General features: G+C 40.7%; 1 protein-coding gene across 1 annotated transcript in view; it reads right to left on the reverse strand.

Moving 5' to 3' along the window:
* Nucleotides 1–14,747, reverse strand: part of shank2b (SH3 and multiple ankyrin repeat domains 2b) — a 971,122-nt gene that overhangs the window by 471,178 nt on the left and 485,197 nt on the right. The gene's annotated exons all lie outside the window — the stretch shown is intronic.

Consider the following 14,747-nt stretch of genomic DNA (forward strand, 5'->3'; position numbering starts at 1 on the left):
AGCTTGCCCGTTTTTGTCCCTCTGACATCACACACATTAGTAAAACACACAAAGCACATAATGACACAAAGACTATCCATCCATCCATCATCCAACCCACTATATCCTAACAACAGGGTCACGGGGGTCTGCTGGAGCCAACACAGGGCGCAAGGCAGGAAACAAACCCCGGGCAGGGCGCCAGCCCACAGCAGCACACAAAGACTATTCTACATAAAATAAACTAAGCACAGTTGGAGCCATTAGGAATACTTTAATGTAGTACATACTTTAAAAATTGGTAAAGCTGAAAATTAAACATATGTGAAAGAATCACAACTCACTGGTCACCTACACCTTTATTAATTCAGGGATCTGAGTTTACATCATGGCCGCATAACTCTGTATTAAGTGCTCACTATATCCTTATGGATTTTATCCAGGTATTTTGATTACCTTTTCTGAACCAAAAATAATGTATTTCATGTTAACTGGCAAAACTACCACTAATTTTGTACACAAATATTAAAACAATCTTTTATCTGAATTATAAAAATTGATATTAAGTGGAAAGCAAGTCTGTTTTACATAGTAGAGAACAGGCTGGCATTTGTTTAAATCTCAATCTGCCTGTCTTGCATTTTGTCTGCGCTGGGAGTACTGTAACATACTTAACTGATCATATTTAATAATAATAAGAAGAAAAAGAATAATACATTTTATTTATATATCACCTTTCCCATGCTCAAACAAAACACAAATTTAAATTAAGTGGGTGATACTAAAAGAGGAATAGGGTTTTCTCAGTTGGATGAATCATGGATGCTTAAATAATATGTTTGTCAAAAACTCAAAAGTAAAATTTCGATTTCATACAAACAGTAATAAAGCACAACTTGAATAATGGGAGGTGAGTTTAACAATGCTTTTGACATTGTTTCTTTCTAATTGACACATGTGGTATCAGAATTTACTCTGCATCCTCTTCAGGACAAAGTCAGGAGCCATGGGGGAAAAGAAAAGGAAATGTCGATGCCTCAAAAGCATGCTCTACACCAGGGGTGCCCACACCTTTTCGGCTTGCAAGCTGCTTTTAAAATGAACATTAAAAAAGCTATATAAGATTATTAAATCCAAATACTGTAGTGACCATAAATGTATTGAATTGTTATTGTGCCATAACGGTTATTCAGTTATGCAAGGTACAGCAACTTATATTTTATGTATAAAGTATACTCAGTGTATATATATATATATATATATATATATATATACACACACACACACAGGTGCTGGTCATAAAATTAGAATATCATGACAAAGTTGATTTATTTCAGTAATTCCATTCAAAAAGTGAAACTTGTATATTAGATTCATTCATTACACACAGACTGATGTATTTCAAATGTTTATTTATTTTAATGTTGATGATTATAACTGACAACTAATGAAAGTCCCAAATTCAGTATCTCGGAAAATTAGAATATTGTGAAAAGGTTCAATATTGAAGACACCTGGTGCCACACTCTAATCAGCTAATTAACTCAAAACACCTGCAAAAGCCTTTAAATGGTCTCTCAGTCTAGTAGGCTACACAATCATGGGGAAGACTGCTGACTTGACAGTTGTTCAAAAGACGACCATTGACACCTTGCACAAGGAGGGCAAGACACAAAAGGTCATTGCTAAAGAGGCTGGCTGTTCACAGAGCTCTGTGTCCAAGCACATTAATAGAGAGGCGAAGGGAAGGACAAGATGTGGTAGAAAAAAGTGTACAAGCAATAGGGATAACAGCACCCTGGAGAGGATTGTGAAACAAAACCCATTCAAAAATGTGGGGGAGATTCACAAAGAGTGGACTGCAGCTGGAGTCAGTGCTTCAAGAACCACCACACACAGACGTATGCAAGACATGGGTTTCAGCTGTCGCATTCCTTGTGTCAAGCCACTCTTGAACAAGAGACAGCGTCAGAAGCGTCTCGCCTTTGGACTGCTGCTAAGTGGTCCAAAGTTATGTTCTCTGATGAAAGTAAATTTTGCATTTCCTTTGGAAATCAAGGTCCCAGAGTCTGGAGGAAGAGAGGAGAGGCACCGAATCCACGTTGCGTGAGGTCCAGTGTAAAGTTTCCACAGTCAGTGATGGTTTGGGGTGCCATGTCATCTGCTGGTGTTGGTCCATTGTGTTTTCTGAGGTCCAAGGTCAACGCAGCAGCCGTCTACCAGGAAGTTTTAGAGCACTTCATGCTTCTTGCTGCTGACGAACTTTATGGAGATGCAGATTTCATTTTCCAACAGGACCTGGCACCTGCACACAGTGCCAAAGCTACCAGTACCTGGTTTAAGGACCATGGTATCCCTGTTCTTGATTGGCCAGCAAACTCACCTGACCTTAACCCCATAGAAAATCTATGGGGTATTGTGAAGAGGAAGATGCAATATGCCATACCCAACAATTCAGAAGAGCTGAAGGCCACTATCAGAGCAACATGGGCTCTCATAACACCTGAGCAGTGCCACAGACTGATCGACTCCATGCCACGCCGCATTGCTGCAGTAATCCAGGCCAAAGGAGCCCCAACTAAATATTGAGTGCTGTACATGCTCATACTTTTCATGTTCATACCTTTCAGTTGGCCAACATTTCTAAAAATCCTTTTTTTGCATTGGTCTTAATTGATATTCTAATTTTCCGAGATACTGAATTTGGGACTTTCATTAGTTGTCAGTTATAATCATCAACATTAAGAAAAATAAACATTTGAAATACATCAGTCTATGTGTAATGAATGAATCTAATATACAAGTTTCACTTTTTGAATGGAATTACTGAAATAAATCAACTTTGTCATGATATTCTAATTTTATGACCAGCACCTGTATATATATATATATATATATATATATATATATATATATATATATATATATATATATATATATATATATACACACTGTATATATATATATATATATATATATATATATATATATACACTGAGTATACTTTATACATAAAATATAAGTTGCTGTACCTTGCATAACTGAATAACCGTTATGGCACAATAACAATTCAATACATTTATGGTCACTACAGTATTTGGATTTAATAATCATGTGAAAAAAGACTGACTCGCATAAATAAGTGGAGCCGAATAATGCAGTCAAGGAGGTAGCACATTTCCTCATGTTTGGGTACTTTTCCTCTGTTAATAAGTTCCAAAACTGTCCAAGAGCCCCAGACTTCAGATGAATGTCATCCTGTAGTGTCAAAATCTCATCCTCCACTGTAGAGGAGTTTTAGGTGAAACAGTGTTGCAATTTTTGATGCGGGTGAATCACCCTCAACATCTTCCCTAAATGGATAGCACTTAAATGTAGCGATTGGCTCAAGTAAAGCTGAGTGTTGAAGCCGTCTGTCAAAGTCTGACAGGCAATTTTCAATCTGCTCTGTGTAGCGTATGCTGTCAAGTTGCGCACATGCCTTCCATTGCGTATCCAGCTCTGACGCGAGGTTTTGGATGTTCTCCAAATCAAGGCAGTGCAGCTTTGAGGACAGATGTTGCATTTTTCGTTTGAAAGGTTTAACTGAGCTTTTGATTTCAGCTGAGTGAAAACTGACGGCTGTCCGATTAACTGCGATTTTAGTTCCCTCTCCTTTCTCTTTCTCAGATCGCTTTTTGGAAGGAAGTCAGTTCCGTAGTTTTTATGAACATTTCGAAAGTGCCTTTCCACATTTTCCTTCTTTGGAATAGCAATGATAGATTGACAGATCAGACAAACGCACTTCGATTGTGACATTGTGAGTAAAAAAATACTCTTCCAATTCCACATCCAGCCCATACCCATCCCAATTAAATTTTTTTAAAATCTCTTTTTTAGTCGATATAAATTGTAAAGCTAACTAGATCACAGCCAGAGTTTTGCAGTAGCTTGTGCGTTTGATCGTGCGTGCAGGATGACCAGTTTTTTAGAAAAAAAGAGATCTCAGACTGGCCGCCCTGTATGTCAATCAAGTGGCAAATGCCACTTGGGAGGATATATGATAGACTAACATTTAAAAAAAATTTTTTTTGAATGCAACGCGATCTACCTGCACTACCTTTGCGATCTACCAGTCGATCACAATCGACGCATTGGGCACCCCTGCTCTACACTGTTTTCAGAAGAGGGCAAGAAATAATCTATAAACTATATGCCCCTGAGAAAACCAGAAAACAAAGACCTGGCTCAACCAACTATGGTCAAGTGAAACACTGCAAGTGGGCTGCCACTTCTGATCACAAAACCTCAGCTGAATATGTAAAAGAGGGGCTAACCCAGTCATCTGAACCTCCAGCAGCTACAGAAAAGGACCTCTGGCAAGAAAGTTGAAATTGTTTTAGCAAAGAATAAAGGGGAAAATGAAACACTCAAAAGTAATATGAACGAGAGCGGTTGGACAGAGAAGCTGCTCTGTTTGAAAACTGGAATCAGAAAAAGACCAGCTCTGATAGCTAATACAGGGTGAGCCAAAATGGTATCACAATTCTCAAGGTCATTGCACAGGGTAGAGGCAGCTGAGTGGGTTGGGGTGGGAGGTCCTTTGATAGGCGATCTCTTGTAGTTTTCAGTCAGTAACATGCCTTGGTCTGGTGCGCACCGTGCTTTTGCTGTTGAAGCATTCTTCAAAAACAATGAATCCATCATCACTACGCAACCCACCTCAGAAAACAATTCTTCAGTGTGTGGCTAAAATTAGACAGATGGGTACAACATTGAACAGAAAATCTCAAGGCCTCGGACTGTACGAATGTCTGAACACATCCAAGCTGTAAGGGCTTTTTGCAGTTTCCTAGACGTTCAGTGTGCAAACATTAGGCATTTCCAACACGTATTTGAGGATTTTGCATGAGGATCTTAATTTCCATTAATACAAAATAATGGTATTGCAGTAACTCACTGATAGAGACTGGGAGGACCATACAGAGTTGTGCATGAACATTCTGCAAACCGTTCATTGAGATGCCATCGTTATGTGGAGTGATGAGGCACATTTCCATTTGAATGATTACGTAAATAAGAAAAACTTTCAGTATTGGGCTGAAACCAACCCTCATGAACTTCATTAGAGACCCCTGCACAGTGAGTGTGTTACAGTTTGAATGGCAGAATTTGGCATTGTGGCAGAATTTGGCATTGTAGGTCCTTACTTCTTCAAGGAGGGGGAGAAACGGTCACCATCACTTCTGAATGTTTCATTGAAATGTTAGAGAACTTTTGGCAGCACTAGCTGGAAGAAATGGATGTGGTGGACGCCTGGTTTCAAGGGGATGGAGCAACAACTCATACAGCGTGGAGATCCATGCAAGTTTTGCAGGAGATGTTTCTGGGAAAGCTGATCTCCCTGCGCGGCGATGTCAGGTGGCTTTCACATTTGCCTGAGCTTGTTCCGTGTGATTTCTTCTTGTGGGGCTATCTCAAGTCGAAGGTATATAAACACCGTCCTCAAAACCTTCAAGCCCTCAAGGACACTGTTCGCCACGAAATTGCCACTATTCCCCTTGAAATGGGCAAACGAGTCATGCGAGTGTTCAGAAATCGTCTCAAACAGTGTATCGCTAAAGATGGCCACCACCTTGAAGACATCATTTATAAAACAGTGAAAAATATCTATTTTGTATACCCTTTCTTGTGTCGTAATGAAATTTATTTTATCTTGTAGAGTTTTTGTGCAATAAACGTTTGAAATGTGGTACTTTTTAGCTCACCCTGTATATGAAATGATGTATAAATATCTCTGTTACTTGGTCAACAATCATGCTTGGACAGATATTATTCTACAGCACTTTTATTCCTAATTTTTGCATACAGTGTGTCTTAGTTATGAGACTAGTACACATTTCAAGACAATTTTACATTTCACTCTGCTGTTTTACATGACAAATGAGGTTTCACTGGGACTCTGGGGAGAGACCAATGGATCTGAAGCTTTATAGACAGACAGAGAGAGAAAGAGAGAGCTGTACTTTTATACATTTGACAAACATATAAATGTTTACACATACATATTTAGATGCTGTCCATACACACTCAGCCATGGATAACTACTATAAAAATACTCTGAAAAATACATTCTACACAATGTATGCAGGGCCTTCTAATTTTAGTTGTGCAAGATTCATCAATCAGTCTTTATTATACTGTACGAAATGTGTGTTCACAGGTAGCCATCATCATTCAGTTTCCTTATAACAATAAATCACAGCAGAGAAAAATAAATGACAACAAAAGAGAACAACTGGCCCATATGCTAATTCTCTGCTTTTATTCCTTCTGATTTATTCATCAAACAATCCATAGGGAGCATATTCCTCACTTTGACTACAATGAATAGTTGAAGGCATGAAGCAGTAGGCATATGCATAGTCAACTGTGTTCCATTTTAGTCTAATTACAAAATAAAGAGAGTTTCATTTCTCACTGTTCCTTAAGATCACGTGAAAGAGCCAACTCAGTTTTGTAGGATCTTGCAAATTAAATTCTTCCAGCTACAAGGTGAGAAGTTTTTGTCTCTCACATTCATTACTTACTCGTTACATTAGTGCTCATGCATATTTCTTACTGATAGGGCTCACTATAAAAGGCACATAAAAACAAAATCTATGATTGACTGAAAAGCTTAATATACAATAGAATCTGAAAAGTTCACATAAAAAACAGATAGTGAGATCTCCAAGGAGAACCTTCAAATATCTGAAAATGTTTAACTTTCTTTAAAACACACTAACTGAACCTCCATATTCCTGTATCAGTACAATAAGATGCTGCAGATGTTCTATCAGACGGTTGTGGCGAGCGCCCTCTTCTACGCGGTGGTGTTCTGGGGAGGCAGCATTAAGAAGAAAGACGCCTCACGCCTGGACAAACTGGTGAGGAAGGCAGGCTCTATTGTTGGCATGGAGCTAGAAAGTTTGACATCTGTGGCAGAGCGACGAGCTCTCAGCAGGCTCCTATCAATTATGGAAAATCCACTGCATCCACTAAACAGTGTCATCTCTAGACAGAGGAGCAGCTTCAGCGACAGACTGCTGTCACTGTCCTGCTCCACTGTCAGACTGAGGAGATCATTTCTCCCCCAAACTATGCGACTCTTCAATTCCACCCGGGGGGAGGCGGGGGGTGGGGTAAACGTTAACATTATATAAAGTTATTGTCTGTTTTTACCTGCATTATTATCAATCTTTAATTTAATATTGTTTTTGTATCAGTAAGGTGCTGCTGGAGTATGTGAATTTCCCCTTGGGATTAATAAAGTATCTATCTATACTCTGTGAATAGCTTTTATCATTACTGATATATATATATTTCTATAAGAATAAAGTGATTTATTTATCTCGTTTACTTTTTTCTTTTTTAAATAGTTTTAACTATTCTTGTATTTCTCCTCTTCTAAGTGATTTTACACACAAAGTTTATCGACACATTCGAAGTTTATAGTAATATAGCACTGTTATGGGGCAGCACATGGAGCAATGGTAGTGCTGCTGTCTCACTACAAGGAGACCGGGATTCAGGGTATGGGTGCTCCCTGTGTGGAGTTTGCATGCTCTCCCTGTGTCAGCACAGGTTTTCTCTGGGTACTCCAGTTTCATTCCACTGTCCAAAGACATGCAGGTTAGGTGAACTGGAGTTAAACTTGCTAAGGTGTGTTCCGCCTTGTGATGGGATTGTTCCTCCTGTCTTGTGCTTGCTATGATCGACTTTAGCTGCCCTGCGACCCTGCCGTGGATAAGCGGTTTAACACTAGAATTACCAGAGCCTACGAAAAAACTCGTAAATCCGTCCCACATTAAATCACGTCTTAAATCCGTTTGCACCTCTCCGCCAGAGTCTTTTGTCATCTAAATGTGCTGATAAACACAAGCTACTAGCAGCCAGCTATTCCATCCCCCCACCGACTTAGAACGAACTTCTCCTAGCTCATGCCTTGCCTTGATTTGATTATCTGGGATTGAAGTGGAGTTTTAGAGTGGAAATAATATAGCGTTATTTGGAATACACGCATTTCATGTGTGTTCCGTTTCTATAGTAGTCTGTGCAAACACATTTTTAAAACAGAAACGTTTTTCATATTCTAATAGTAAATGACAAAATGTAGGCATAAACTATATAACGTATGAAGCCTGAAGTCCATATATCAAAGAAACACTTTCACAAAAGGTACAAACAAGAGAACACGTGTGCTTTTATTCAAAAATATAACTGCACAAAAAAAAAAAAAAGCCGCGTTAGCATGCCACATTGACACTCTTACTACAACTGCCGCGGTGGCGTAATGGTATCAGCTCCTGACTGGGAATCAGAGGGTGGCGAGTTCGATCCCGCACGGCTCCACTTTGAGAAGTGAACTGCTCTTATTCTTACAATTTTAGAATAACAACATAAATTTGATTTTAGTCTGTAACAGCCGGTGTAACTTATGATACTGGTAAAGGTTAGCTTTTTTTTTTTTTTTTAATTCACTTTTCATTCTCGCAGTCGCATTCAGAATCAATCCATACAACCCCAGTTCTCAGTGTCACTTGAGTAAAGCAATGAACGCGTGAGTTCACATGCATGGTTAAGTTGTCTTGGCAGGGTCAGAGTAGAACATGCAATTAATGATGGTGTTCATATTCAGGTGGCAAAACACAATGAAACAGTGGAAAAAAACAGGGCCTTTCTTAACCTCCTAATTGACATTACTCCATTGCTTGGCTGTCAAGCTGGCATGATGAGGGTATTGAATCTCCTAACAAGGAAAATTACAGGGAAATCACTTAAACATTATCCAAATATGATTCTGTCTTGGCCACACACTTCCAGTCATCTTCTGGGGTTTTCTGGCATGTCCCACTCCATTCACAATGATTTGATTTCTGCTATTGCAACCACTGTTGTCGATAAAAACAAAGGTCAAGTTCAAACTGCTCCCCTTTTTGCAAGGCAAGCAGATGAAACAAGCTGACACTTCATGTCATGCACAACTGTCCATCATAGTTCGATATGTCGAAACTGCAGGTCTAATTTGAGAGCAGTTTGTTCGATACCTTTATTTTTCAGTGGGGCAAGATGCCCAGTCCGTCTTTGATGTTTTAAATGAACAAATGTAGGGCTACAATTACAAAGAAAAACTTGTGGCTCAAACCTAAGATGGGGCTGCAGTCATGACTTCCTCACTGAATGGACTTTAAGCTAAAGCTAAAGCAATAGTCCACAATGCAATGCTTGTACATTGATATGTACACAGATTGAGCCTTGAGTTGTCCCCATGTTTAGGGGGGCAAAATGCTTGTCTGAATCCAGAATGTTTTTTGCATCTCTCTCTGGCTTGGCCACATTTTTTTTTCTAATCTACCAAGAGGATGTCTTATCTTGAGTCTGCAGGGTGGTTAACGTTGCTCAGAAACGCTCCTAGTCAGTGGAACCTTAAATCACAAATAGTGAGCCCTGGGCCAAACAACTATGAAAAGATTATCGAGCATGAGAGCTCAGCAGAGGAGGACACACTCAACGCTGCCAAAGGCTTCTTAAGGACACTGGAGGATTTTGAGTTTTTTTCATGTTGAACACATGAACAATTCATGAACAAATCTTCTCAGAAACTGATGTGGTCTTTGACATTGTGCAGCAGAGGGCTATGGATGTTCTTTATTGAAAAGAATTGAGAGATAGAAAAGGTCAGTGGAGGCTTTCAAAGCTGTTTATGCAAAAGGGGCAAGTCTCATGTCAGACCGGCAAAATGAGCTTAGGTGAAAGAATTGGTTGCTGTCACAATTGGAAGACCCCTCGGAGCAAATTTCTCAGTGCTTTTCAAATTTGAAAAGTATGCACTTCCTAGAACTAATCCATCCATCCATCCATGTTCCAACCCGCTGAATCCGAACACAGGGTCACGGGGGTCTGCTGGAGCCAATCCCAGCCAACACAGGGCACAAGGCAGGAAAACAATCCAGGGCAGGGTGCCAACCCACCGCAGGACACACACAAACACACCCACACACCAAGCACACACTAGGGCCAATTTAGAATCGCCAATCCACCTAACCTGCATGTCTTTGGACTGTGGGAGGAAACCGGAGCGCCCGGAGGAAACCCACGCAGACACGGGGAGAACATGCAAACTCCACGCAGGGAGGACCCGGGAAGCGAACCCGGGTCCCCAGGTCTCCCAACTGCGAGGCAGCAGCGCTACCCACTGCGCCACCGTGCCGCCCTAGAACTAATCAACCCAGGGAAATTAGATGAAATGAGTCAGGTATTTCCTGAGGAGGCATTCCAAATATAGACTCCAAGTCCTATATTCAGATTGTGACTTATAGGGCAACAGGGTTAAGCTGTGTGATTTCTTGGTGTTTTTTAAAACCAGAGCACCTGGACGAAACCCACGCAGACACGGGAAGAACATGCAAACTCCACGCAGGGAGGACCCGGGAAGCGAACTCAGGCCTCCTTACTGCGAGGTTGCAGTGCTACCACTGCATCACCGTGCTGCCATGGTGGTAGTGTCATCAGTAAATTCAATAATAAAGCTGTAATTATGTCTAGTCACACAGTCATATGTGATTAAAGAGTACAGAAGGGAGTCAGTACACCATCTTCTGGAGTACCTGTGTTGAGGGTCAGCATGGAGGAAACGATGCTGCTAATCTCTTGGTATGTTAGTTATGAAATCCAAAATTCACAGGGTGAAGTTAACTCCTACATTCAGAAGTTTAATGGTCAGTATTTCTGGTACAGCAATGTTAAACGGGACTCATGTTTTTTTTGGTATGAAGTTCAAGGGAAATGGCATCCACTATTGACAGGTTATGATGATATGCAAACTGGAAGTAATCATGACAATCTGGAATATTCTGTTTAATGTGTAACGGCACACGTCTCTCAAAGCACTTTATCACAATTGGAATTGGAATTTACACATTTTTTTTTTTTTAGACAGTGCTTCCTTTTTCGAAATTTATGCTGTGAAAACTGCACATGCACAGACTGCTGCCCATTATTTCACCTCAGATTTTCAATGTTGCTGTTGTGATGGACGGCCAGCGTTTCAATCTGGCCGGGACGTCCCTGAACAGAAAAAAGGAGGAAGAGCAGGCTTTTCAGGGCACTGCATCCCCCGGAACGCTAAGTGGCAGCTCCCCCGGACGGAAATGGTTCCCTGGATTCCCTCAGGGCATCATGGGACATGAAGCCCATTTCCTCAGCCCTGTTAGGTGCCGTGGGTGCCGCCAGGGGGAGCTCACAAGGAACCTGGGGACTCCTATTGTTGTTACGACCTGTAAGTACTTCGGAGGCACGAGGACAGTATTGTATTGATTATTCTTTATTATTATTGTTATTAGTGAATTGTGGAGTGTGCTGTGCTTTGTGCACTTTATTGAAGAATACTAAAGAAATTATTCTTGGTGCTTTTAAACGTGTGTCCTGGACGTCTGTCTAGTGGGTTTAATGGGGCAACAGTGCCTCTAGCGTCCACACTGTGCCATCAGCAGACACGCCTGTTATAGTGACATTATTATTGGTTTCATAAAAAAAAAAAGTTTAAAAAAGTTAAACCTGGGTTTGCAAACCTGCAAACAACAAAAGTCTTTTGAATATGCAGTTGCATTTAGTTTGGTTACTTGGTGTTTGGCTGTCTGCGGTGGGTTGGCACCCTGCCCAGGATTGGTTCCTGCCTTGTGCCCTGTGTTGGCTGGGATTGGCTCCAGCAGACCCCCGTGACCCTGTGTTCGGATTCAGCGGGTTGGAAGATGGATGGATGGATGGATGTTTGGCTGTCAAAGGACCTACATTTTTAAAGTGTTTTAATACCAGATAAAACAAAGGTAGTTATGCAAAGTGTCATGGCAATTTCAGATTTGATTCCAAGCTGGGAAAACATCAGCAATAAACTACTTTATCTGTGTGTAACTTTGAAGTTTCCAGTCAGCATTACACACATATAAACGAAAGACCTGTGTGTGCGTGTGTGTGTGTGTGTGTGTATGGAGTAGTCAGCTCTGTACACGCTCAACCACAGCCACCAGATGGCACATGCATGCAGCACTTTTAAATAGTTTTGTTGCTTGCATGCACTTGACTTCTCACTACCTAAGACCTGTGTGCACCAAAAACTACTGCGTAACAACAATGTTGCGCTGATCAGACAGATGAAGACACAGAACATTGAAAGGAAGCAAACACCGCGGCTAAACAACTTGCAAATGAAACACCTCAGCAACGGAGGGGCAAGGCTTGTGGTTTTCACTAAAAACACTGTTAATATGCCAGCGATACAGCTAAGATACGGTATCGCCAGGGTCTTACGAAAGCCACTGTTGCAACAAGCATAAATTAGGTCCATTTCCTCTGTCCTGGGTAATTCTTAAGAGTTAGCTGACACTTCTCCAAATTCATGAATAGTAAAACTGCTAGGGAGTCTTTGGGTTGTTTTTTGTCCCAAAGACCACACACAGCTAGTTTTCCATAAAACAGAAAAATGTGTCAGTGTGCAATTATTTATCAAGTGTACATAATCTATTTGTTAAACTGTAACAGTCGTATGTAAATTTTTATTTCATCTTTATTCAGAGAAACTGTTTTTTAGTTGGAAATTCCCTTTTGGGTTTATTTATTGTAATTTACCATTTGTTAAGTTTTTTAAATATCCATCCATCCATTATCCAACCCGCTATATCCTAACTACAGGGTCACGGAGGTCTGCTGGAACCAATCCCAGACAACACAGGTCCCAAAGCAGGAAACAAACCCCGGGCAGGGTGTCAGCCCACCGCAGGTTTTTAAATTAATTGTTCTGATGGATGTGTTTGTAGACCACGCTTAAAGGGGGTGACCATATTGTGATTTGTGACCTTTATTACTTTTTATGTGAGAGAGTTTTAAGATTTCTTGGTGGCTTTTCTTGGGTTTCAGAATTTGAGGAATGTGATTTCAAAATTTATTTCATTCTATCTTGTCTCGTTACAAAGTTATAAAGTGGTTGTGTCACGGTGCCATTTTGAATATTGATGGTCGGCACCTTTTTCTGTCTTTCAAGTTGGGCATTGCTGAGTTAACCCCAAAGTGGCCCAAAGGAGCATGCTCGCATGAAATCACTGATAGAACATTGTAAAGGGTCATGATATGGAAAACCACTGACTTAGATGACAAGAGCTGTCAATCAATAAAATTAAGGAAAAACAATCATTATACCTTTGAAAATTAATTGCATGTATTAATGTGTTAACTTTGGCAGCCCTAATTGCAATATACACAATATATATTAGACAGACAGACAGATGTGAAATGCAATAGATAGATAGATATAGGTGAAAGTCAACAAGGATCCCTAGATTAGCTGCCAGTCCATCACAGAGCATACCCATGCACACATCTGCATTTATATACAGTGCATCCAGAAAGTATTCACAGCGCATCACTTTTTCCACATTTTGTTATGTTACAGCCTTATTCCAAAATGGATTAAATTCATTTTTTTCCTCAGAATTCTACACACAACACCCCATAATGACAACGTCAAACAAGTTTACTTGAGGTTTTTGCAAATTTATTAAAAATAAAAAAACTGAGAAATCACATGTACATATGTATTCACAGCCTTGTCAATGCACCTTTGGCAGCAATTACAGTCAAGTCTTTTTGAATATGATGCCACAAGCTTGGCACACCTATCCTTGGCCAGTTGCGCCCATTCCTCTTTGCAGCACCTCTCAAGCTCCATCAGGTTGGATGGGAAGCGTCGGTGCACAGCCATTTCAAGATCTCTCCAGAGATGTTCAATCACATTCAAGTCTGGGCTCTGGCTGGGCCACTCAAGGACATTCACAGAGTTGTCCTGAAGCCACTCCTTTGATATCTTGGCTGTGTGCTTAGGGTCGTTGTCCTGCTGAAAGATGAACTGTCACTCCAGTCTGAGGTCAAGAGCGCTCTGGAGCAGGTTTTCATCCAGGATGTCTCTGTATATTGCTGCAGTCATCTTTCCCTTTATCCTGACTAGTCTCCCAGTTCTTGCCGCTGAAAAACATCCCCACAGCATGATGCTGCCACCACCATGCTTCACTGTAAGGATGGTATTGGCCTGGTGATGAGCTGTGCCTGGTTTCCTCCAAACATGACGCCTGGCATTCACACCAGAGAGTTCAATCTTTGTCTCATCAGACCAGAGAATTTTCTTTCTCATGGTCTGAGAGTCCTTCAGATGCCTTTTGGCAAACTCCAGGAGGGCTGCCATGTGCCTTTTACTAACCGATCGCTCAGTTTAGATGGCCGGCCAGCTCTAGGAGGAGTCCTGGTGGTTTCGAACTTCTTCCACTTACGGATGATGGAGGCCACTGTGCTCATTGGGACCTTCAAAGCAGCAGAAATTTTTCTGTAACCTTCCCCAGATTTGTGCCTCGAGACAATTCCTTTGACTTCATGTTTGGTTTGTGCTCTGACATGAACTGTCAACTGTGGGACCTTATATAGATAGATGTGTGCCTTTCCAAATCATGTCCAAGCAACTGAATTTACCACAGGTGGACTCCAATTAAGCTGCAGAAAAATCTCAAGGATGATCAGGGGAAACAGGATACACCTGAGCTCAATTTTGAGCTTCATGGCAAAAACTGTGAATACTTATGTACATGTGCTTTCTCAATTTTTTTATTTTTAATAAATTTGCTAAAACCTCAAGTAAACTTTTTTGACGTTGTCATTATGGGGTGTTGTGTGTACAATTCTGAGGAAAAAAATGAATTTAATCCATT

This window comes from Erpetoichthys calabaricus, chromosome 2 (genome assembly GCF_900747795.2).
Source record: "Erpetoichthys calabaricus chromosome 2, fErpCal1.3, whole genome shotgun sequence".
Classification (NCBI taxonomy): domain Eukaryota; kingdom Metazoa; phylum Chordata; class Cladistia; order Polypteriformes; family Polypteridae; genus Erpetoichthys; species Erpetoichthys calabaricus.